Raw genomic sequence first — 23,727 nt, 5'->3', positions numbered from 1 at the left:
CCTGTGCTGCTGCCGCTGCCACCAATGAGAAGAGAGGGGCGGAGGAGGGGCGGCAATGAGAAGAGAGGGGCGGAGGAGGGGCGGCAATGAGAAGAGAGGGGGCGGAGGAGGGGCGGCAATGAGAAGAGAGGGGGTGGAGGAGGGGCGGGCGCACTGCGCCACCAATGATAGGATTACTATCGGAGCGATGGGAGGAGACATCAGCTTCACTAGTGGGCGTTCCTTTTCCCTGCGCTGCGATTGGACAGCGCTACAGCCAGGGAGAAGGAACGCCCACTAGTGAAGCTGATGTCTCCTCCCATCGCTCCGATAGTAATCAGCTCAGCAGCATGTGGAGCAGGAGAGGAGACAGTAATGGGGCACTGCGGGCGAACGGAGCGGCGCCCAGGACTAAATGGTGAGTGCTGAGACATCGCTGGGCGCCGCTCTGTGTGGCCTAATAGTGAAAGTCTGGACTCATATACAGTAGTCAGTCTTTAACACATACAGGAGGCGGGTGCCGGCAGCAGAATCGCATTGCCGGCACCCTGCCCCTGACAGGGAGCTGCGATCAGCGGCAGTTAACTGCCGCTGATCTGCTAGTACCCGCCTCCTGTATAAAGGGGTAAAATCATTGGTGGTGCAGTGTGCCCCCCCCCTCAATCCCCCCATCCCATTAAAATCATTGGTGGCACAGTGCGCCGGCCCCTCTCAACCCTCCAGTATTAAAATCATTGGTGGCAGTGGCCACAGGGACCTCTCCACTCCCCCTCATTGGTGGTGCAGTGGCAGCTTCTGATCGGAGCCCCAGCTGCGTAAGCCTGGGGCTCCGATCGGTTACCATGGCAGCCAGGACGCTACAGAAGCCCTGGTTGCCATGGTAACATCCCTGATGCTGTGTGCACAAAGCACAGAGCAGCAGGGACAGTGTGGAGTCTTATTCACCCTGATAGAGATCTATCAGGGTGAATAGGAAAAGGGATGAAAGATCCCAGGTTCTAGCCCCTAAGGGGGGAAATAGTTATTAAATAAAAAGTGAAAAAAAAAACCACACTAAAATATGAAGTATAAATCACCCCCCTTTTCCCAATTTCACATATAAAATATATAAATAAACATATTACATCGCCACGTCAGAAAAGTCCAAACTATTAAAATATAAAAAAAAAATCTAGGTGGTGAATGCCGGAACAGAAAAAATAAAATAAAAACTGCGCGATTCGCCATTTTTAAAAATGAGGAATGCACGTGGCTTTTTTTGTTTATTTTTTTCGCGTGGTATCGAATGGTATCGAGTATCGCAATACTTTTTCATGGTATCGAAACCGAATCAAAAATTTGGTATCGCAACAACTCTAAACCCTTTAAGGGGTCACGGCTTTAGAAAGGTTGAGAACCACTGCTCTAGAGTAATATAGGACATAGGCGGGAGGAGGGAGCTGCAGCTGCAGTGTTGTGTCTGTGAGTCGGTAAAAGGGAGACATTTGATTGGCTGATCACAGCACACGAAAGAGAGTCCATCCACTCTGACTGTTTGTGAAGGAAGCTGTTGATCAGACCAAAGAAACAACTTTGCAATCTAGACCTGGGGGGTGGGGGTGGGGGATTTATTATATGAATTGCATTAGATTTCTGGCAATTTTTTTTTTTAACCTCAGAACCTGATGTAACTTATATTGCAAATCTATGCCAGCTCATACAGTAACTGGGGTAGATGTGCTTTTCTGGCACATAGACCTCCAGAATATGTGCCAAACCGATTAAGGGGTCTGCGCCTTTTAGTGCATTTGGTGCATCTTACCTGAACGTCAGATTAAGAATAGCGTATGAGATGCCATCCCCCTTCTTGTTTCTGCATTGTCCCAGTTTCCAGTTCTTTGAGTGCATCTGGCAACCTGGTTGTCATAGAGGATTAAAGGGGCATTCCCATCTCAGACATTGATGGCATATGGCTAGGATATGCCATTAGTATCAGAGCTGGGACCCGCTCCTATCTCCAGAACAGGCCCCCCGAAGTGAAGGGAGAGCAGCAATGCATGTGTGACCACCCTCCGTTCATCTCTATTGGAGTTCAGACCCTACCTCTGGGACCCCCACCTATCTGACATTGATGGCATATTCTGTACTAAGTGGCAAAAAAATGTCATTGAGTTCAGAGAGATGAAGGGCAAACAATGCTGTTCTTTTCTCCATATGTAGCGGGCTATACATCTGGTGTCGGCACTAATGTCCAGTGTATCCAGGTCTACTGAGGTCTCCATTGTTTCATATCCAACCCTAATGATCTCCTCCTGTAATATGGTTTGCTGCCTGCAGTCATATTGTTGGAGCCAAGTGCAATCGTTTCTGGTCATGCTTCGTGTTCACTTTGTTGGTGCTAATGGCAGGATGATAGGTCATCAATATCTGACCAGTGGGGGGTCGGACTCCCAGCACCCCCCCCCCCCCCCCCCGGGCGACCACTGCCGCCTCGGCTTGTGGTGTCACTTCTGTCACACGCCTTTGTGCAGCTCAGTCCTATCCAAGGGAATGAAATGGAGCTGCAATACCAAGTACAGCCATACAATGTACAGCGCTGTGCTTGGTGTACAACATGAGTGCTGTGGCCCCTTCAAACAGCTGATCGGTAGGGGTGTTGGACCCCCAAAATCAGATATTTATGACCAAGCCTGAGGATAGATCATTAATATTTTATTCCTGGAAATCCCTTTTAGCCTTAGGGATTTCTTGGGTCATACAGTAGTATCACCTGTATTACTGCAGAGCAGTGACCGATAGGAAAGGCTTTGGCTGTGTATTTTCTCTGAGAAGTAAGTCCCTTATGGCTAAACCTTTTAGTTTACAGGTAAATTCACAGACAAAAACTTGAAGGGGGTATCCAGGAATTACTATTGATGAGCTATCCTTTGCATAGGTCATCAATATCAGATTGGTGGGCGTCCGACACCCGGGACCCCCGCCAATCAGCTGTTAGAAGAGGCCGGTGCTCTGTGTGCTCTGCGGCCTCTCCCTAGCCCATGTGATGTCACTGTATGTCGTTCACATGGCCCATTCAAGTCAATAGGGCTGAGCTTGCGATACCAAGCATTACCACTATACAATGCATGGCGCTGTGCTTGGAAAGCTGCTGGGAGCCGGCCACGCTCACCAGAACTCTGGTCCCTGACTTGGACCCTCGCCGGTGAGATAATGATGACCTGAGGATAGGTTAGCAATACCTGGATAACCCCTTTAAAAGAGGTTGAAAGCATGAGAGGGCACCCATTATCCCAGTTAGCCCCCGCCAGGGATGGAAATCCATACTTTTTTTGCCAGCCTTCATCAAGCGGGGATAGGAGTAAGCGTTTGTTAATGTACAATCATCACCTCTAGTTACACTGTCCATGTAAGTCTGTAGGGATCCATGTATCTAACTAGTGAATGAGAAAAACAATATATCCAACCATTCATTCATTGCAGTTACATAACAACTCTGATTTACATTCTCATTGCAGGAGGAGCTGAGTAGTAGAGAGACTGTGAGCGTTGAGATTGCCAAAGCTTTGGAGGAAACACGGAAGCAGAAAGAAGATGTCATGCCTTCAGCAAGTTTATTGTTAATTTATGCATAACTTTCATACATAGTTAATATGTTTTCTGTATAATTCTCTGTATATTGTGTAACAGCTCCATCTAGTGGCCGTTTTACATACAATTGCAGCTATTTATACTACAAGTTTGGTCCAGATGACTATCACCCCTAGCATCCACTATGTACTTGCTCCACATGCAGTGCCTATGTAGTTTTGCATAGGCAATGCATGTGGGTGCAAGTACATAGTGGATGCTAGGGGTAGTAGTCCTGATGACTACCACCCCTAGCATCCACTGTGTACTTGCTCCACATGCAGTGCCTATGTAGTTTTGCATAGGCAATGCATGTGGTGCAATTACATAGTGGATGCTAGGGGTAGTAGTATACAGTAGTATAATGCACGTGTACTTTTCATTCAAAATTGGTTTTGTGTCTGGTTGAAGTTGGTCACTGCTACCCATAGTGAACATCAATATTTTTTATTATTGTTGTGGCAGGTTCAATCAAATACTAAACCATTTTTGATGTATGTTTAAAAAAATATATAATATTAATTTAATTTTTTAATTATTTTTTGTGGACAGTGTAAGGCTACTTTCATACTAGCGTTCGGAGGGGATCTGTCTGATGTTTCATCAGACGGATCCGCTCCTATAATGCAGACGTTTGTATCCGTTCAGAACGGATCCATCTGCATTATAACTTAGAAAAATTTCTAAGTGTGAAAGTAGCCTGAGCGGATCCGTCCAGACTTTACATTGAAAGTCAATGGGGAACGGATCCGCTTGAAGATTGAGCCATATGGTGTCATCTTCAAGCGGATCCGTCCCCATTGACTTACATTGTAAGTCTGGACGGATCCGCTCGCCTCCGCACGGCCAGGCGGACACCCGAACGCTGCAAGCAGCGTTCAGGTGTCCGTTCACTGAGCGGAGTGGAGGCTGAGCGCTGGCAGGCGGATGCATTCTCAGTGGACCTGCCTCCATTGAGAATGCATCAGGGCTGGACAGCTGCGTTCAGGGCCGCTCGTGAGCCCCTTCAAACGGAGCTCACGAGCGGACACCTGAACGCAGGTGTGAAAGTAGCCTAAGAAGGAACAAGGAGCCGTCATTGACTGAAGATACGTGTCACCGAGGTTCCTGGCCTCGGTGAGGTAAGAACCAGATTTTTTCCTGAAGTGTCAGTTTTGCTGTTGCAGTCTGACACTTCAGCTGTTAGTATGTCTGTAAAGCCAATCCGGGCCGGTTCTTATTGGGAGCAGCCAAAGAGCAGGGTGTGTGGCTGTTCCCCACGGTTCCAGGCCGGGTTTTGGCTGGGATATAAAAACCCAGCCAGCACGTTCAGCTGTGTGGATTATCCTCCATCTGCTAGTGGAGCGCTGGCAGTCTGGGTGTTGGAGCTTGAGTCTGGACTAGGCCTGCTACATTGTTTGTGGACAAAAGCACATGGACTACTGCTTCCTTCAAGGACTTATGTGCTGCAGCCTGGTGTGAACAAACACCAGACTCAAGGTGACTGTTTTTCCTGAAATTGTTATTTTGTCACTTTACGTCTGTGTGAATAAAACTCTGCACTGTTTAAGTTAAAGACGTTGTCATTGCCTCTGTACTGCGTCCGCAAGCCTGTCTACCAGAGCAAATCCCCACAACAGGGACGACTATCCTGGTGCGGTGGCGGTCAATGAGGGACTGCTATAAGAAGGACTATAACGAGGAGGTCAAGCGCCCGAGTGGTTCAAGAGCGAGCCAAAAACGGCCGTACCGGTATGCGGCCGCATTAGGTTTTCTTCGTAGAACACTACAGCTGCGAAGGTAAGCTCTAATGTTTATAATAATTATGAATGTTAATCTCCAATCTATGTGTGTGGCCCAGGCAGACTGTCATTTGACTCTCTGTCCGGGACATCCACATATATTTCCCTATTATTTCATTAATTTTTTTTGTTTCCTTTACAGCACATCTAGCAGTACTCGGGTGCACGAACCTCCTCGTGAAGTCCTTCCAGAGGCTGGAGCACCAGAGGCGGTCCCCGAAGAGCCGCCCACCGCGGGTCCCTCTCGTCCTACTCCAACAGCTGGTCGGGACCTCAATGTTCCCCTACCTGTGCCCTCTGGCGACTCAACAATGGCCACAATGGCACCACTTTTTGAGGTATTGATGCATCGCCAGAGGACCGGTAGGAGCCGTCAGGCGGACTACGAGGATCTCACAAGGCTCGTTTACGAGTCATTGATGGGATTCACCAATAGAGTTGCCGCTTTGGATTACACAGTGCGACGTCTGCAGGAGGGGGCGGTGCATACATCTCAATTGGGTCCTGTGCATCACTATTAGTTATCGTTGCTCCCCGTGATGGAACGATTTACGCCCGACCAGCTGTTTGAGGCCCGAAGACAGGTGGACAGTGTCTTGTGGCAAGTTCAGCACCGCCCCACATCCTATCCCCCATCACAACCTCAACAACCCCCTTCCCAAACTACCTACCCCCCTTTCCAACCTCCTCAGCCCCCATCCCAGCCTCCCCATCCCCATTCCCAATCCACAGAGCACTTTTCTCCTTCTCCTCCTCCTCCTCCTCATTACTTTCCTGCTACCAGTTTCACCACTCCTTCTACTCTTGCTCGGTCAACTCCTTCTCCTGCTCCCCCATCCAGATTGAATACTCCCTCTGTTGTGCTTGCCCCAACACACACTTATATGTCCACAGGGGCACAGGAACGAGGGGGACCAACCAGTGTTCGCCCCTCCACCACCCAGCCTTCTACTCCGACCGGGACTACCTACAGGCATTTGTAGCCTTTTTTTTGTTATTATAAATACATTTTTTACATTTATTTAAAAATATTTATTTTTAAAATAAAATATTTTTTGTTTCAAAATTTGTTTTGTATTTATTTAAAAAAATATTTTTTATAAAAGTGAACATCTCACATCGCTTTTGAAGCGAACTATACTTGGTTTGCTCCACCAGCGATAGGAGATTACTTTAGTGTATGTAGAACAGGTCTTTAAAAATGTCCAATCGCCAGTGGAGCGACACAAGTATGTGTCGCTCCTCTAGTGTGGGCAGATTACTACATAACAGGCGTGATAAAATCTACCTGCGCCAGTGGAGCGACACAAGTATGTGTCGCTTCTCTCGTGTGAAGATTGAAAATGGATATCTATAAGGCTGGGTTCAGACCTGAGCATATTTGATATGCACGTTTAACACGCGTTTGTGTCGCGCGTTTTTGTCCATAGTCAACGCGTGTATTACGCGCGTTTGTGTGATTAACAGCAGTGTCCTATGGCTGCAAACGCGCAACAAAACGCCCCAAAGAAGCTCAAGAACTTGTTTGAGCGTAGGGCGTTTTTCAGCGCGTTCAAACGCGCTGTAAAACGCTCAAGTGAGAACCCAGCCTAAATATGCCTCACATAATATAACATTGTCAGTGTAGCAACACAATAATGTGTTTCTCCTCTATCGTGGGAAAAAATATATATTTAATGAAAATTTCAAGTACATTGAAAAACAATATTTATTGAACCACAAATCCAATTGAAAACAAATACAACAAACTGTATAAACCGCCAAATAAACAGAAATTAACGGTTATTTGAAAATTAATCGCAAAATGTTTATACAAATCGGTCCTGCCAGTCCACTCTTCCTGCTTCCGAGCAAAAATAATCTGCAAAACAGTCTCTCATCCGTGAAACCGCAACACTTGACCGAGGTCCAAAACTTTCAATGCTTGTCATCTCGCTGTCCTCTGGTATCTGTTCCAAATTGAGTGGTTCTTTTTTTAAGGAGGTAGTTATGTAACACAACAGCAGACTTTACAACCTCGTCCACCGATTCAACCTTCATATGAATTGGTTTGGTGAAAATCCTCCATTTTGCGACCAAAATTCCAAATGTGCATTCAACCATTCTTCTTGGAAGGCCTCATCACCAACCAATACAAACGGCATGGGTGGGGCATCAGTACCTGGCAGTGGTTGAGGCAGAGGGAAATCAAATTGTCTGTTATATAGACTACGGCCAATATAAGAATTTTTAAATACCATTGAATCGCTGGTGCGTCCATAGGCCCCTACGTCGATGGCAACAAAACGATATTGTGCATCTGCGATGGCCATTAGGATTATCGAAAAATATTTCTTGTAGTTGTAAAACTCTGATCCGGTTCCTTGGGGCTTGATTATTCTAATATGTTTCCCGTCTACCGCACCTATGCAGTTGGGAAACTGACAAATGTCCCAAAATTTTTCTGCAATTTCTGTCCAATGCTGTCTAGTTGGATGTGGAATAAATTCATCATGCAGTTGATCCCACAAAACAAGGCATGTCTCCTTCACAATTATGGAAACAGTCTATATGCCAAGGCGAAATTGAAAATGGAGTGAGCTGAAACTTTCTCCCCTTGCAAGAAACCTAAAAAAATAAAAATATTAGGGAATTAGATAAAAAAAAACACATAATATACAAGGTATATCAATCGGACACAATTCTATGGGACCTTATTTCAATATTTTTCTTTGGACAAGATTTTTTATGTGGCCAATAAATTTTTTTGTAAATAAATAACGATAAAGGTTTCTTCTCCATGGTGACCGATATTGATCACAGTTCATTCTACATCGTTAATGACCATTATATGGATTAAAACTTTAACATACAAGATGTAGAATTAAAAATAATAATGCTGAGAATCAATTGTGGCCAAAATTAGGCACTTTGTACAGTGATCCCAGAAAAATTGAAAAAATTTTGGTTCAAAAACTTTTATAGTTTCACACTACCAAAGAGCAGCTTTAAAAAATTTTTTACAGAAATTAATTGGTACTATATGTAATAAGTATGTACTTTACCTTATGGTCAACAATAGGGGTTCTGCTGGGGAAACGCAGCAGCGGAAAGTGGTGTCTTGTCTTTGAATGTGAGGTGACACGCGTTGTAAAAGATCATCAAAACTTTCTACCATCATCAGTAAGTAGTTAAAGAATTTTTCAGGATAATCCCTCAATTCGGGAAACAGAGTTTCAAAAACTTCCCTTCTTATTCTTGCAGAGGTCATTGGATGCACCCAATAGCGACGCTTTCTACGCCGTCTGGCTCGAAGACGTCTTCTCCAGCGCGAAACCAGAATTAGAGCCTGAAATCCAAAACGAATATGGTCCGGCATCATCTTTGCAATCTGCAGAAGGAACTTCTGAGTGGTAAGTGACCTTCGGTTTTCTTTTATAGCCACTTATAGTACACTGCGTGCAGAATTATTAGGCAAATGAGTATTTTGACCACATCATCCTCTTCTTGCATGTTGTCTTACTCCAAGCTGTATAGGCTCGAAAGCCTACTACCAATTAAGCATATTAGGTGATGTGCATCTCTGTAATGAGAAGGGGTGTGGTCTAATGACATCAACACCCTATATTAGGTGTGCATAATTATCAGGCAACTTCCTTTCCTTTGGCAAAATGGGTCAAAAGAAGGACTTGACAGGCTCAGAAAAGTCAAAAATAGTGAGATATCTTGCAGAGGGATGCAGCACTCTTAAAATTGCAAAGCTTCTGAAGCGTGATCATCGAACAATCAAGCGTTTCATTCAAAATAGTCAACAGGGTCGCAAGAAGCGTGTGGAAAAACCAAGGCGCAAAATAACTGCCCATGAACTGAGAAAAGTCAAGCGTACAGCTGCCAAGATGCCACTTGCCACCAGTTTGGCCATATTTCAGAGCTGCAACATCACTGGAGTGCCCAAAAGCACAAGGTGTGCAATACTCAGAGACATGGCCAAGGTAAGAAAGGCTGAAAGACGACCACCACTGAACAAGACACACAAGCTGAAACGTCAAGACTGGGCCAAGAAATATCTCAAGACTGATTTTTTTTTTAAGGTTTTATGGACTGATGAAATGAGAGTGAGTCTTGATGGGCCAGATGGATGGGCCCGTGGCTGGATTGGTATAGGGCAGAGAGCTCCAGTCCGACTCAGACGCCAGCAAGGTGGAGGTGGAGTACTGGTTTGGGCTGGTATCATTAAAGATGAGCTTGTGGGGCCTTTTCGGGTTGAGGATGGAGTCAAGCTCAACTCCCAGTCCTACTGCCAGTTTCTGGAAGACACCTTCTTCAAGCAGTGGTACAGGAAGAAGTCTGCATCCTTCAAGAAAAACATGATTTTCATGCAGGACAATGCTCCATCACACGCGTCCAAGTACTCCACAGCGTGGCTGGCAAGAAAGGGTATAAAAGAAGAAAATCTAATGACATGGCCTCCTTGTTCACCTGATCTGAACCCCATTGAGAACCTGTGGTCCATCATCAAATGTGAGATTTACAAGGAGGGAAAACAGTACACCTCTGTGAACAGTGTCTGGGAGGCTGTGGTTGCTGCTGCACGCAATGTTGATGGTGAACAGATCAAAACACTGACAGAATCCATGGATGGCAGGCTTTTGAGTGTCCTTGCAAAGAAAGGTGGCTATATTGGTCACTGATTTGTTTTTGTTTTGTTTTTGAATGTCAGAAATGTATATTTGTAAATGTTGAGATGTTATATTGGTTTCACTGGTAAAAATAAATAATTGAAATGGGTATATATTTGTTTTTTGTTAAGTTGCCTAATAATTATGCACAGTAATAGTCACCTGCACACACAGATATCCCCCTAAAATAGCTAAAACTAAAAACAAACTAAAAACTACTTCCAAAAATATTCAGCTTTGATATTAATGAGTTTTTTGGGTTCATTGAGAACATGGTTGTTGTTCAATAATAAAATTAATCCTCAAAAATACAACTTGCCTAATAATTCTGCACTCCCTGTATTTGCTTAACAGATTGCATCTTTTATCTCTAAAATTTGAATACCGGATCCGTCTTTCCGTTAAAAAAAGGAAGAAAACGGAACAGACTGATCCCCTATTACGACTGATACGGCAGACGTTCTGTCGACAAAAAGTGTCTACTATGATTTTCTGTCGACGGAACGACGGATCCGTTGAATGAAAAATGTCCGGTAATGTTGATTTTGACGGATCCGGCAGGCAATTGCCGGATCACTCTGCCGCAAGTGTGAAAGTACCCTTAGAAGGTTCTGCAGCAGCTGAGGTGTGTATTATGAGGTTCTGCAGCAGCTGAGGTGTGTATTAGAAGGTTCTGCAGCAGCTGAGGTGTGTATTAGGAGGTTCTGCAGCAGCTGAGGTGTGTATTAGGAGGTTCTGCAGCAGCTGAGGTGTGTATTAGGAGGTTCTGCAGCAGCTGAGGTGTGTATTAGAAGGTTCTGCAGCAGCTGAGGTGTGTATTAGGAGGTTCTGCAGCAGCTGAGGTGTGTATTAGGAGGTTCTGCAGCAGCTGAGGTGTGTATTAGGAGGTTCTGCAGCAGCTGAGGTGTGTATTAGGAGGTTCTGCAGCAGCTGAGCATTAGGAGGTTCTGCAGCAGCAGAGGTGTGTATTAGGAGGTTCTGCAGCAGTCAGAAAAACATCAGTTGTAACTGGATAAAATCCTTTAGATTTCTGTTTCTGTACTTTGGAAAATGTCCCTGTCCTGTTCCTCTGCCAGCACGTGTCGCACTGTGACCTGACTGACCTGATCCCGCACCATCACCAGACTCCAGACTAGGGCTGTGAAGATCTGCTCCAGGCCCGCAGCATATTCGGTAAGTCAGCATCGGGGAGGAGGTGAAGCAGGAGCGGGCACAGTCCATGGAGAAGGATGACGCTCTATATAAAAAGTAGCAACAGCGGGCACAATTCATCGGGTAAGGCCATCAGATTTTGGTATTCTATTCAAGCATACCAGCAGAATACCAGAATCGCCAGATCCAGCGTATGCCAATCACTGCTGGCACCTGCCGGCTCCCATTCACAATAATGCGGTCATTCAAGATTGTTTTGCCCTTTGTTTTTGCTAGAATCTGCAACGGAGGCGTTTGCTGGAACCTCTGCAGTAGATGTGCACATACCCTAAGGGGTGCAGTGGGTCACTCATGAGGGGGCCCAATTCAGATTCTTGCCATGGGGCCCAGTGATTTCTATGTGCGCCCCTGTACCAGAGCCAGTATTCAACTTTGGTACAGATGAAGGCAGAAATTCATTAGATTGGCTAACATTCTGTATTTTACTTTGATTCATTCTGGTGTCGCTATCTGTAGAAGATTTTTCAGAAACCAAATTAACTCCATGAGAGCTCCAAACACTCTGGAAACTGAGAGATTGACTTTTGAGTAATAAATGACATGAATTCATTAAACAACTGAATGTTATGTGGAGAAATGGAATCAGAGCTGGGTATATGAGGGGTTAAAGTGTTGTTAGTGCGCTGAATACAGCCACTAAAAGTGTGGGGAGGAAAAACTGTCTCACCGGCAGATTGTATCGTAGAATTGTCGTTGACAGGGACGGTTGCAGAAGATGGCTGGAGTGGAGGCGGTCTCTGTAGTGAAGAGGTGCGCGAGGTGGATGGCGCAGGTTGAGAGCGCAGCCTTTTTTGGTTAACAGCTGCAGAGGGAGGTGAATGTGCCCTCCGATCTCACTTTTTCCTCCTGATAGAGGGGCACTTACATCTGTATGTGGGCAGTCATTGATGACGTCGGTGCTCTCTCTAGGATCTGAACTCAAGCCTGAGCCGCAGATTCAGGATCAGGCAGAGCGGGATGTTCCTGTAACTGTAAGCAGTTCTGTAACCATTCTGCTCCTCCGGATGGCTTTGAGAATTAATTGCCTCAGTTAGATCCTCCATGAGGTCTGTTCAGCTGTGATGTACTTACGTGAATGCGCACATAACGGTATTTTCTTCTTTTAAAGGTGACATCCATGGAAGCCGTTGGAACGACCTCCAATCAAGATGCTCCTCTTCGTCTCCAGCACTTTCCAGAAGTTTCCTGGGATTTACCAAAGCCAACTTATACAGGTAAGTAGGTTAACTTTGTATATTCATGTGCCACGACACCATGGCTCCCGTTTTGCTCCATTCTTGTTTTGGTGATTTACAGAAGTTTCATGCAGCAAATATTTTTTTTATTATTTTTTTTATAATTCTTTATTTTCATATTTTATCAACGTACAATAAAATATCATAACAGACACATCACAGAGATATTGCATAGGTACACGGTGCCGGAAATTACAGGACAGTAATTGGAATAATACCTGAAAAAGAGGACATACTGGACATTATGTTTACAATAGCGTCAAGTCCATCTTACTGTGTCTCATGAGATGTGTCAACTCTACAGAACATTACGAGTGGACGGTTGCTACCATGCGCAACTATGACATCAAGTCGACAGTGGGGAGCAATCCGTTACCCGAACTTTAAAATAAATAATAATAAACAAGGGTTTTGGGTAACGGGGAGGAGGGGGGGGGGGGGGGGGGGGTACCAGCTTCTTTGACCACATATTGCCTGTCCTTTATCTATTTATCATTTGTGCATAATTTCCTTAACGCAACTTTCGTCTATGTATCATTGTTAAATAAAGCAAAGCAGCCGCAGCAACATTTCTCAACTTTTTCTCAATGCAAAGGGTCCTTTTTGGGAAAGTCGTTTAGTCGCCGTGGTTATAAAAAGACACGTCCTATCTTAATGCTTGGAAGTCTCGCCATGGGTTCCAAATCTTAAGAAACTTGTCTCTAGTTCTATTGTTATAGCTAGAGATCTCCTCGAATTTGCAGATTTGATCAACTTTCTGGGTCCATTCATGATGAGTAGGTGGGTCCCTGCTAAGCCAATGGACTGGGACTAATGCCTTAGCTGCTGCGATTAAATGGGTGGCTAGGTTAAGTTTAGACGGTCTATATGAGGTTGATGCATTTGCTAACACTATGTGTTCTATCTTCAGTGTTAAAGGTGTTGTACTGACTTTGTTAATTGTTTGTTCTATTTGGGACCAGTAGGTGGCGATTGCCGGACATGTATACCAAATGTGAGAGAACGAGCCTTCACCAGTTTCACATCTCCAACAAGCGTTAGTTTGGGAAAGATTATGTTTAAAAAGGAACTCCGGCGTCCTGTACCATCTGGTCAATATCTTGTAATGGTTTTCTTGCAACCTAACACATTGGGAGAAACCTTGTGATGTAGCTAGAATGGTTTTTGTTTCAGTGTCTGAAAGTGTAATATTTAATTCCTTTTCCCACTCAGATAGAAAGGCTGGCTTTATATCTGATTGCGGGGAGCTAATTTGAGCGTACAAGTTTCCCACTTTCCTCGATGAAGCTTGGTTTGCTTTCAGGAGAGTTTCAAATGAAGTGAGCTGCCTAATAATCGAAAAAGCAGCAAGGAATCTCTCTGTTACCTTGCGGAAATGCGCCAAGTGGAGGGCGTTTATATGTGAGGTGTTAAGCAACCTTAGTAGTTCTGCCTGTGACGGGGTTTTATTTAACGTGAAAAGATCAGCTAGAGAATGATCTTTTAGCTTGTCCCAGAGATCTAAGTATGGAGAGTCTATATTTGTGACAATATTTGGCACTAAGTTTGCGGGCATAAGAGGTGATGGAGTGGGTGCTAAAATCTGTCTCATCTTTGACCAGACTTTACATGTGCCTTTCAGTAATGGGTTATAATTCACATCTCGTAGGATTTTGTCAGTTGGCCACCAGAGGATTTTTGTTAGCGGTGTCGTTAATGAAGCTTGGACTAGAGGGATGATGTTGATTTGTTTGTTGGGCTTCACTAGTTCTAGCCAATTATTTATATGTATTGCCTTATAGTAAGCCATTATGTCTGGCATGCCTATACCCCCCGCTTCTTTCCTTCTGATCAGGAGCGAATAAGCCAAACGTGGCCTCCGTCCCTTCCATAGGTACTTTGAGAACCAAGATCTAAGGGATGCGAAGAACGACACTGGTAAGTCTATCGGGATCATCGAGAGTTTATATATTATTTTTGGCATTATATACGTTTTGAGGAGATTTTTTCTCCCTAACCAGGATATATACGGGAAATCATATTCTTGTAATAGTTTTTTAACCTCTTGTAAGAGAGGGACGTAGTTCAAAGCATATAATTCATTGAGTTTACCCGGAAGATGGATGCCCAGATACTTCAAGGAGGTAAAAGCTCCTGAGAACGATGATTGCCCTACTATTTCGTGAAATTTGTTCGGAGGGAAAGTAATGTTTAGTATTTCAGATTTTGAGACATTCACTTTAAAGGAGGAGATTGCGCCAAATTCTTCAAATAGTTTCATCAAGATTTGTAGGTCAGAGGTGGGGTCAGACATTAGAAACAAAAGATCGTCGGCAAAAGCAACACACTTAAGTCTAAACGTTCCAAGTTGGAAGCCTATATATTTTGGGTTTTGCCTAATATTGTGTAATAGCGTCTCTAATACTAAAATGAAGAGAGATGGGGAAAGTGGACACCCCTGACGGGTACCATTCGTAATTTTGAATGAGGTCGACAGTGTGCCATTAACTTTTATACGGGCTGAAGGCTTATCGTATAGCGTGAATATGGCAGATATTAGATTCTGCGGAAAGTTGAACTTACGTAGAGTGGCCTCCATGAACATCCAGTCCACCCTATCAAATGCTTTTTCAGCGTCTATCCCTAAAAGCGTTAATGGACATTTATGTTGGTGTGCCGCATGTATCGCATGCAGAAGTCTGCGTGAATTGTCACGCCCCTGCAGCAAATATTTTTCATACAACTATCTTTTCATATAGTTTTGTGACAATAAACGTAGGGTGAGGCAAAAGTCTCGACACGGGTGTAATTTGGAGAAAATTGACTTCCAAAATGTGTTTATTAATTGGGAGGCGGCAGCATTATTTGGTGGAGGAAGCGTTTGCAACCGCCATTTTGAAATCTGCCATATTGAATTCAGCTCAAGTTTTTTCCAATGGGAAGTAGAGGGTCATGTGATATACAGGTGAAACTCGAAAAATTAGAATATCGTGCTAACGTCCATTTATTTCAGTAATGCAACTTAAAGTTAGAATATTGTTAAAAGCTTCAGTATTCTAGGCTCAAAGTGTCACACTCTAGTCAGCAAATAATCCATACCCCCTGAGCAAAGGGGACCTGAGATTGTGATTTTGGGGTTTTCATAAGCTGTAAGCCATAATCATCCAAATTATAACAAAGGCTTGAAATATCTCGCTTTGCATATAATGAGTCTATCTCATGTATTAGTTTCACACTAGCGGCAAGGGACTCCAGCAGGCTGTTCCGGCGGGTGAACAGCCTGTCGGATCCGTGCTGCCAGACTACCGCTCCGGCCCTATTGACTATAATGGAGGCAGGGCAGAGTTCCGGCAGCAGCAAGGCATTGTATGCAGAGATGCCGCCGTTATAAAAGTACGCCGGAACAGCCTGCCGGAGTCCCTTGCCGCTAGTGTGAAACTAGCCTTAGTTGCATTACTGAAATAATTAAATTAACTTTGCACAATAATTTTTTAAGTTTCACCTGTATTAGTCTTGGCTAGAATTTACTCAGAAACACACTGAAAGTATAAGTTTTGACCTCTTTTTACCCCTTTGAGTTAAAGAGGACCTTTCACTGGTCCGGACATTATCATATAACTAGTGGGCATGTTACAGCGCTTACTGTTTCCTATGTGCTGCTCCGTTTGTCCACTGTGCCCCCCGTATTGGTTTCCTGCCTGGTATGTAAATTCATGGGAGGAGGAGACGGCCATGTTTGTCAGGGGGCGTCTCCATCTCCCTGGCTGTGAGCTGTCGCAGCGGAGAGCGTCACAACCAGAGAAAAAAAAGCTGGCCTTCTCTCTGGCTGTGACGCTATCTGCTGCGATTGGACAGCGCACAGCGGGCAAACAGAGCAGCGCATAGAGAAACTAGTAAGCGCTGTAACATGCCATCAGTATGCTCTACACAACCCGCTAGTTACTGTATATGATAATGTCCGGACCGATGAAAGGTCCTCTTTAAGCGAGGACAAAGTTTCCTAAAGTGCTTTGCATGGTGTGTTTTATGTGTCCACCCTTCTGCCGGATGCACATGGATAAACTTGAATCCAGTCGTCGTGAATGTGCAGAAGAACCACAGGCGATACTTCTTCCCAGCACTGCAGGATTTGCTATTTCAGGTGGGCCAAATGCAGGTGAGCTTTTCACTCCCGATAACGATCCACTTCTCCATTCAGGAACCGCTTCAGACACCAAGTGAATCTTGCAAACCAACGTACTGATGATCATCAATTACCACAGGTGAGAAAAGTTCACGAATTGTGAGTTTGGGTCTTGCTCTCATTACCCCTGTATACTAGTTTTTTTCTCATGTAGCCTTTAGCCCAGATTTGTAGTCACTGGAGACTACAGTCGTGGCCAAAAGTTTTGAGAATGACACAAATATTAGTTTTCACAAAGTTTGCTGCTAAACTGCTTTTAGATCTTTGTTTCAGTTGTTTGTGATGTAGTGAAATATAATTACACGCACTTCATACGTTTCAAAGGCTTTTATCGACAATTACATGACATTTATGCAAAGTGTCAGTTTTTGCAGTGTTGGCCCTTCTTTTTCAGGACCTCTGCAATTCGACTGGGCATGCTCTCAATCAACTTCTGGGCCAATTCCTGACTGATAGCAACCCATTCTTTCATAATCACTTCTTGGAGTTTGTCAGAATTAGTGGGTTTTTGTTTGTCCACACGCCTCTTGAGGATTGACCACAAGTTCTCAATGGGATTAAGATCTGGGGAGTTTCCAGGCCATGGACCCAAAATGTCAACGTTTTGGTCCCCGAGCCACTTAGTTATCACTTTTGCCTTATGGCACGGTGCTCCATCGTGCTGGAAAATGCATTGTTCTTCACCAAACTGTTGTTGGATTGTTGGAAGAAGTTGCTGTTGGAGGGTGTTTGGTACCATTCTTTATTCATGGCTGTGTTTTTGGGCAAAATTGTGAGTGAGCCCACTCCCTTGGATGAGAAGCAACCCCACACATGAATGGTCTCAGGATGCTTTACTGTTGGCATGACACAGGACTGATGGTAGCGCTCACCTTTTCTTCTCCGGACAAGCCTTTTTCCAGATGCCCCAAACAATCGGAAAGAGGCTTCATCGGAGAATATGACTTTGCCCCAGTCCTCAGCAGTCCATTCACCATACTTTCTGCAGAAGATCAATCTGTTTCTGATGTTTTTTTTGGAGAGAAGTGGCTTCTTTGCTGGCCTTCTTGACACCAGGCCATATTCCAAAAGTCTTCGCCTCACTGTGCTTGCAGATGCGCTCACACCTGCCTGCTGCCATTTCTGAGCAAGCTCTGCACTGGTGGCACTCCGATCCCGCAGCTGAATCCTCTTTAGGAGACGATCCTGGCGCTTGCTGGACTTTCTTGGACGCCCTGAAGCCTTCTTAACAAGAATTGAACCTCTTTCCTTGAAGTTCTTGATGATCCTATAAATTGTTGATTGAGGTGCAATCTTAGTAGCCACAATATCCTTGCCTGTGAAGCCACTTTTATGCAACGCAATGATGGCTGCACGTGTTTCTTTGCAGGTCACCATGGTTAACAATGGAAGAACAATGATTTCAAGCATCACCCTCCTTTTAACATGTCAAGTCTGCCATTTTAACCCAATCAGCCTGACATAATGATCTCCAGCCTTGTGCTCGTCAACATTCTCACCTGAGTTAACAAGACGATTACTGAAATGATCTCAGAAGGTCCTTTAATGACAGCAATGAAATGCAGTGGAAAGTTTTTTTTGGGGATTAAGTTAATTTTCATGGCAAAGAAGTTTATGCAAATTGCTATTATAAAAACTTAAGCAGCAACTTTTCCAATATTTATGTAATTCTCAAAACTTTTGGCCACGACTGTAGATCACAATGTCGTACTATTACATGGCACCCAATTAGTGAATGTGGTCACTTTAAGACCTATAACTAACGTGTGCCATCCATGTCCTCGACGGACAACCGATGTATCCATTGACTTTAGGCCTGGTTCCCACAGCCGATGTTTCAGCCATATCTTCTGGACCGTCCATGGCTCTCCTAACCCAAACTGACTGCATCATAGTGATTTATGATAGTCAGTTCCTATCTGATCACAGGTCTAATGTAGTGAGTACAGGACAATAGCCATGCAATCCGATAGGAACTGACTGCAATCACTATGATGCAGTCGGTTTGGGTCAGGGAAGCCGACACCCGAGCTGTGTACACCGGACTGGGTTGCGTAATTTAGGCCTTCGTGTTTATTCACATATTCTTGTTTTTTCCATGGTCAGAGACATGCACTATTTTGGTGTTATGCAGAAACCTCTATGGATCAGTGAAAACCACTGACAGAACATGGATGGCAGTGGGTTTCAATGACCATTGATGGGGAGATGCTTTGGAAATCCCCTTTTCAACCTAGCTGTGAATGTGGAATACAGATAACACACGGATTGTAGTGACCTGCCCTTCCAAGACATCTTCACGGATGAGACGGTGACTGTCATGTCACAGATGTCATCACGGATATGTAAAATAGGGCGTTACCTGTTGGATATCTGCATGACCACATTTACTACCAGGGTTGTGATGTGCAATGATTTCATGTGGACAGAAGTTGCTGCTTTTTAATGTAATCAGACGGGTGGAGCCTTGGAGACTTATTGATGGTCTTTATCTTCTGTGTATGGATCTTAGTTAGACGTTGGTTGTTCTTTGACTTGTTGCTATTTTATGCTATCACATCTATATGAATTACTTCTACTTATTTGCTGTACAATTGTAATGCAGAGCGCGACTGTATAGCAAAGGTGGGGTCAGAAGGTGGGTGATAAAATTCATGGAGTACAATGCAATCTGCTTGCATCACAAGTTTCATAACTGGGCTCCACTTGCCTTTCCATCAGAGCAATGGAAGGGAACCTGGTGTGATTATATAGTGCACCGCCACATGTCCCCTGTGCCTTTTCTGTTTGGCCTCTGTGTTCACATTATGGAACTGAGATTCCATGTAGCATAGTCCTGAATGCCCTATCGAATAGGGCTAATCCGTGTACAAATCTACAGCAATAATCTAAGGGTCAGATTGGAATTTCTGCCGCAGATTCCACATCAGATTTTTCCATTTGGTAATACCTGTTGTGTGAACATGCCATCTTTGGGAGTACTCTGGGCATTATTCTTAGGGGTTGGAAAAGTAATTTAAATAGTTTTTTGAGGATAATTAACTGATGGCTGCTAGCCTGCTGAAAGATTCATACTTTCCTGCTCTCCACCATCCCAAACCTGTGTGCTGGCTGTCCCGCCATCTTCCAGTCACCAGCTTTTTTCTTTCAGCTGAGACATAGACATAATTTTGTGTGCCAATGTCAATACCCGGCCGGAAGATGGAGGAATGGGAGCCAGCATGTAGGACTAGGGTGGCATGTAGGTATGAATCTTTCAGTGGGAGATGCAGACTAGGGGTATTCAGTCACTAGTTAAAGAGGTTGTCCATGGTTTAAACCCGGACACAACCCAATCTGCACACATTCACATCCATAGCATTGGAGCTTTTCACGCTCCGATGCTCCCCCTTGCCCTGCTTCGCGCAGGGCAAGGGCTGTTTGTTTACATTTGGACACTGCTTGGCTGAGACTTCCACCTAGCAGTGATCCCGGTGACGTCACTCGCTCTGATGGGCATCTTTAGCTCTGCCCTAGCCTGTAAAAACAGGCTAGGGTAGCACTAAAGACCACCCATAAGTCCCGGTGATGTCACCTAGATCACTGCTAGGTGGAAGCCTCCGCCCAGCTTACCCACCAGATCTCCAAGATCACCAGAAAATTCCATTAGGCATCGGAGTGCAGACCGGGTTGTGTCTGGGTTCAGATCTGAACCCAGACAACCCCTTCTTAAGTGATGACCTATCGTCCCATTGAAGTCAATGCGAGCAGTGTTGTAGTAGCGACACTGCTAGTGTTGACAAGGCTGAATTCAGTCTATAGAGCTACACAGACTAGCTGATTTGCGGCAGTGTGGGGAGTCACCACCAGTATGTCACCTACTGTCTATAGTCGGGGTGATGTGCAGGCTGCTGAATCTCACCTTGATGCTGTGATGCTTCTAGCTGCAGAACCACTTATAAGCATTCAGTTTATGTTCCCACCCTCAAATTACTTACATCATTTCATGGGCTGAGGTCACAAAATTTGAAAATCACCTTCACCACATACAGAGTTGACTCTGGTGACACAATTAAAATAGAAAATTGCGGCACACTGCTCTTCATTTGCAATTTAAGGCATCTTATTTATATCGTATCACATAGAATTCATGATCCAGTAGCATCTCTGAAGCGTAATTGATTATGGGTATTAGATTATGTGACCTGATGTTTCGGCCTGTCAAGGCCTTCCTCGGTGGTCTATTATCTTTCTGTGGCTTCAATGCGCTCTCTGCGCTGGATCACGGTGATGATGATCCAGCGCAGAGACCGGATTGAAGCTACAGAAAGATAATAGACCACCGAGGAAGGCCTTGACAGGCCAAAACGTCTGGTCACATAATCTAATACCCATAATCAATTACGCTTCAGAGATACAACTGGATCATGAATTCTATGTGATACGATATGAATAAAATGCCTTAAATTGCAAATGAAGAGCCGTGTGCCGCAATTTTCTATTTTACTTGCTACGACTGACAAGTCCTTGCTGGCATTGGCAACTAGGGTGTGCGGTGCTCTACCTTTAAGACATCTGGTGACACAATATGAATCATTTCAGCTTTATAAATTACACACTGAACACTTCTGAACCCAAACTGGCAGATTTATCATTTAATCAATATTGCACTGCAAATTAAATAAGCCAACTAATAGGCTATGTACAGTGGAGACCGCTCATTAAAAAGAATAGATGCAGAATTTATAGTGCATCTCATCTGTCTCCATATTTTCCATATACACAATTTAAAGAAATGCAATAGTACAGAACATGTATTTACAAAAGTAGGAGGAAGAAAGGAACAACCGAACTATAAAGATAAATGTCTGAGACCACCGGTAAGGAGAACCGAACATTGATACTGATCCTTTAAATGCTATGTACACCTTTTGGGGGCATTTTTTTTTTTTTTACTATTGTACTAATTTTGAGCTAAAAATATATATACCGTATATTTTTTCAATTGGTCTTTATTAAAAATGTTGAGCCCCTTTCTCTGTACAGCCTTGAGATTCTCTATTAGCAAGCTGTGTATTTTTACTGTTTCCCATAAAGCAGCACAGCTGATTGCTTCTTAACAGCTTGATGGCTTATAAACACTCCTTATGGCCCCCTTGCACATGACCGTATGCCCTTCCGAGACATACGGTCCATATGTCCGGGAGCAGTATTGATTGTGCGCACGGGAGTGCACAGCATCATAGATTACAATGATGCTGTGCATGTTGGGCCGCCTGCGGGGCTATTGTCCTGCACTCATATGATCTTATGAGTGCGGGACAATGGCCCTGCGGGTGGCCCGATGTGCACGCATCATTGTAATCTATGATGCTGTGCGCTCCCCATGCGCACGATCAATGCCGCTCACGGACCATATGTCTCGGAGGGCATACGGTCATGTGCAAGGGGTCTATAGCTCAGATCTTATGTTACTGATAGGAATGTGGCTTAAAGGGGCTCAGCAGTTTGTTTTAACTGATGATCTATCCTCTGGATAGATCATCAGCATCTGACCGGCGGGGTTCTGACACCTGGGACCCCCACCGATCAGCTGTTTGAGAAGGCAGCAGCGCCGCGGCCTTCTCACGGTTTACTGCTGGCCCAGTGACGTCACCACTAGTATCAACTGGCCTGGGCGTGGCTAAACTCCGTTCACTTGAATGGAGCTTAGCCCGGCCCAGTTGATACTAGTCGTGATGTCACTGGGCCAGTGGTAAACAGTGAGAAGGCCGCGGCGCTGCTGGAGCGCCACTGCCTTCTCAAACAGTTGATCGGCGGGGGTCCTGGGTGTCGGACCCCCGCCGGTCAGATGCTGATCTATCCAGAGGAGTAGAACCCCTTTAAATAAGTGATAGTACGATTCACACAGCTAGACAAATAAGCCTCTGTAACAGAACGGCTTGATTTTTCTAATAAAAATTATTTTAGCCCAAGATGAGTATAATGCAATCATAGAAAATTGCCCCAAAGGTGTACATAGCCTTTAAATATTAAATCTGGAGTTCATAACGTGAAAATCACTGGATCATTTACATAGCAGCTGTAGAGATGCTGGTCCTAATGACAACACTAGATGCGCCGCCCCCACAAAATGTTAGATATAATACATTTTGGAAGTTCACATAAGCTTTGCTGATGCCAGTAATAAGGAATTAAGGGTAAGTGATATCGCTCTATCATAATCTTACATCTGTCAGGCCCCCAGAGACTTGCATCAGATGCAGGTGGTATTGCAGCATTCTCCTGGTACATATCTCTAGGGCTCTCTAACATCTGCATTTAGCTTTCCGTTCTTCAAATCAGTCAGAAGATGAAGATCCATCAGGAAAATGAAAAAAAAAAACTGATCTGACTAAGGCTTCGTTCACAGTTGCGCTGGTAATCCGGTAGCCTGATCCAACAGAGAACCAGGCTACCAGAGGTCACCGTATCCGGAATCGACCGTGTACCGCCAGCCCTCCATAGACTATAATGGGATTCGGAGATGAACAGTCTGGTTCCTGGCATAAATGCCAGGTTTCAGCCAGACAAATACTGCTGCACGCAACGCTTTTTTGTCGAGCCGAAAGGCGGCATTCGTGCTGAAACAGGGTAGCATATTAACCCTTCAAATTACCAATAAAATTGTGGACGAAGCCTTAGTCAGATCAATTATTTTTCATTTTGCTGTTCTTCTCAGCGCATCAGTTTGGGTCTTTTCATCAAATAGGTTCTTTTTGATGGGAGAAAAAGTACAGCATTCAGGAGATTTTCTCCCGTCACAAATTACTGAGCAGCACAGAGGGAGCATGGGTTTGAAGGGGTCCTATTTATTGAGCTGCTGACAGGGTCCACATCAGAGGTCTAGCAGGAATATTTGTTTCCTAAATTAGACTATTTCTTTAAAAAAAAAAATCTTATAATCTGGTGAAGTAGACTGCATTTTATCTCCATAAAACAGGGATGGCCAACCTGCGGCTCTCCAGCTGTTGTAAAACTACAATTCCCACCATGCCCAGCTGTAGGCTGATAGCTGTATGCAGTCTGGGCATGCTGGGAGTTATAGTTTTGCAACAGCTGGAGAGCCACAGGTT

At 44.5% G+C, this 23,727-nt stretch overlaps 1 protein-coding gene across 2 annotated transcripts in view; it reads right to left on the bottom strand.

Moving 5' to 3' along the window:
- Window positions 1–23,727, bottom strand: part of GOLGA1 (golgin A1) — a 799,579-nt gene that overhangs the window by 679,540 nt on the left and 96,312 nt on the right. The window lies entirely within an intron of this gene.

The sequence above is a fragment of the Bufo bufo genome, chromosome 8, assembly GCF_905171765.1.
Source record: "Bufo bufo chromosome 8, aBufBuf1.1, whole genome shotgun sequence".
Lineage (NCBI taxonomy): Eukaryota > Metazoa > Chordata > Amphibia > Anura > Bufonidae > Bufo > Bufo bufo.
This window is presented reverse-complemented; position numbering and strand designations above follow the sequence as displayed.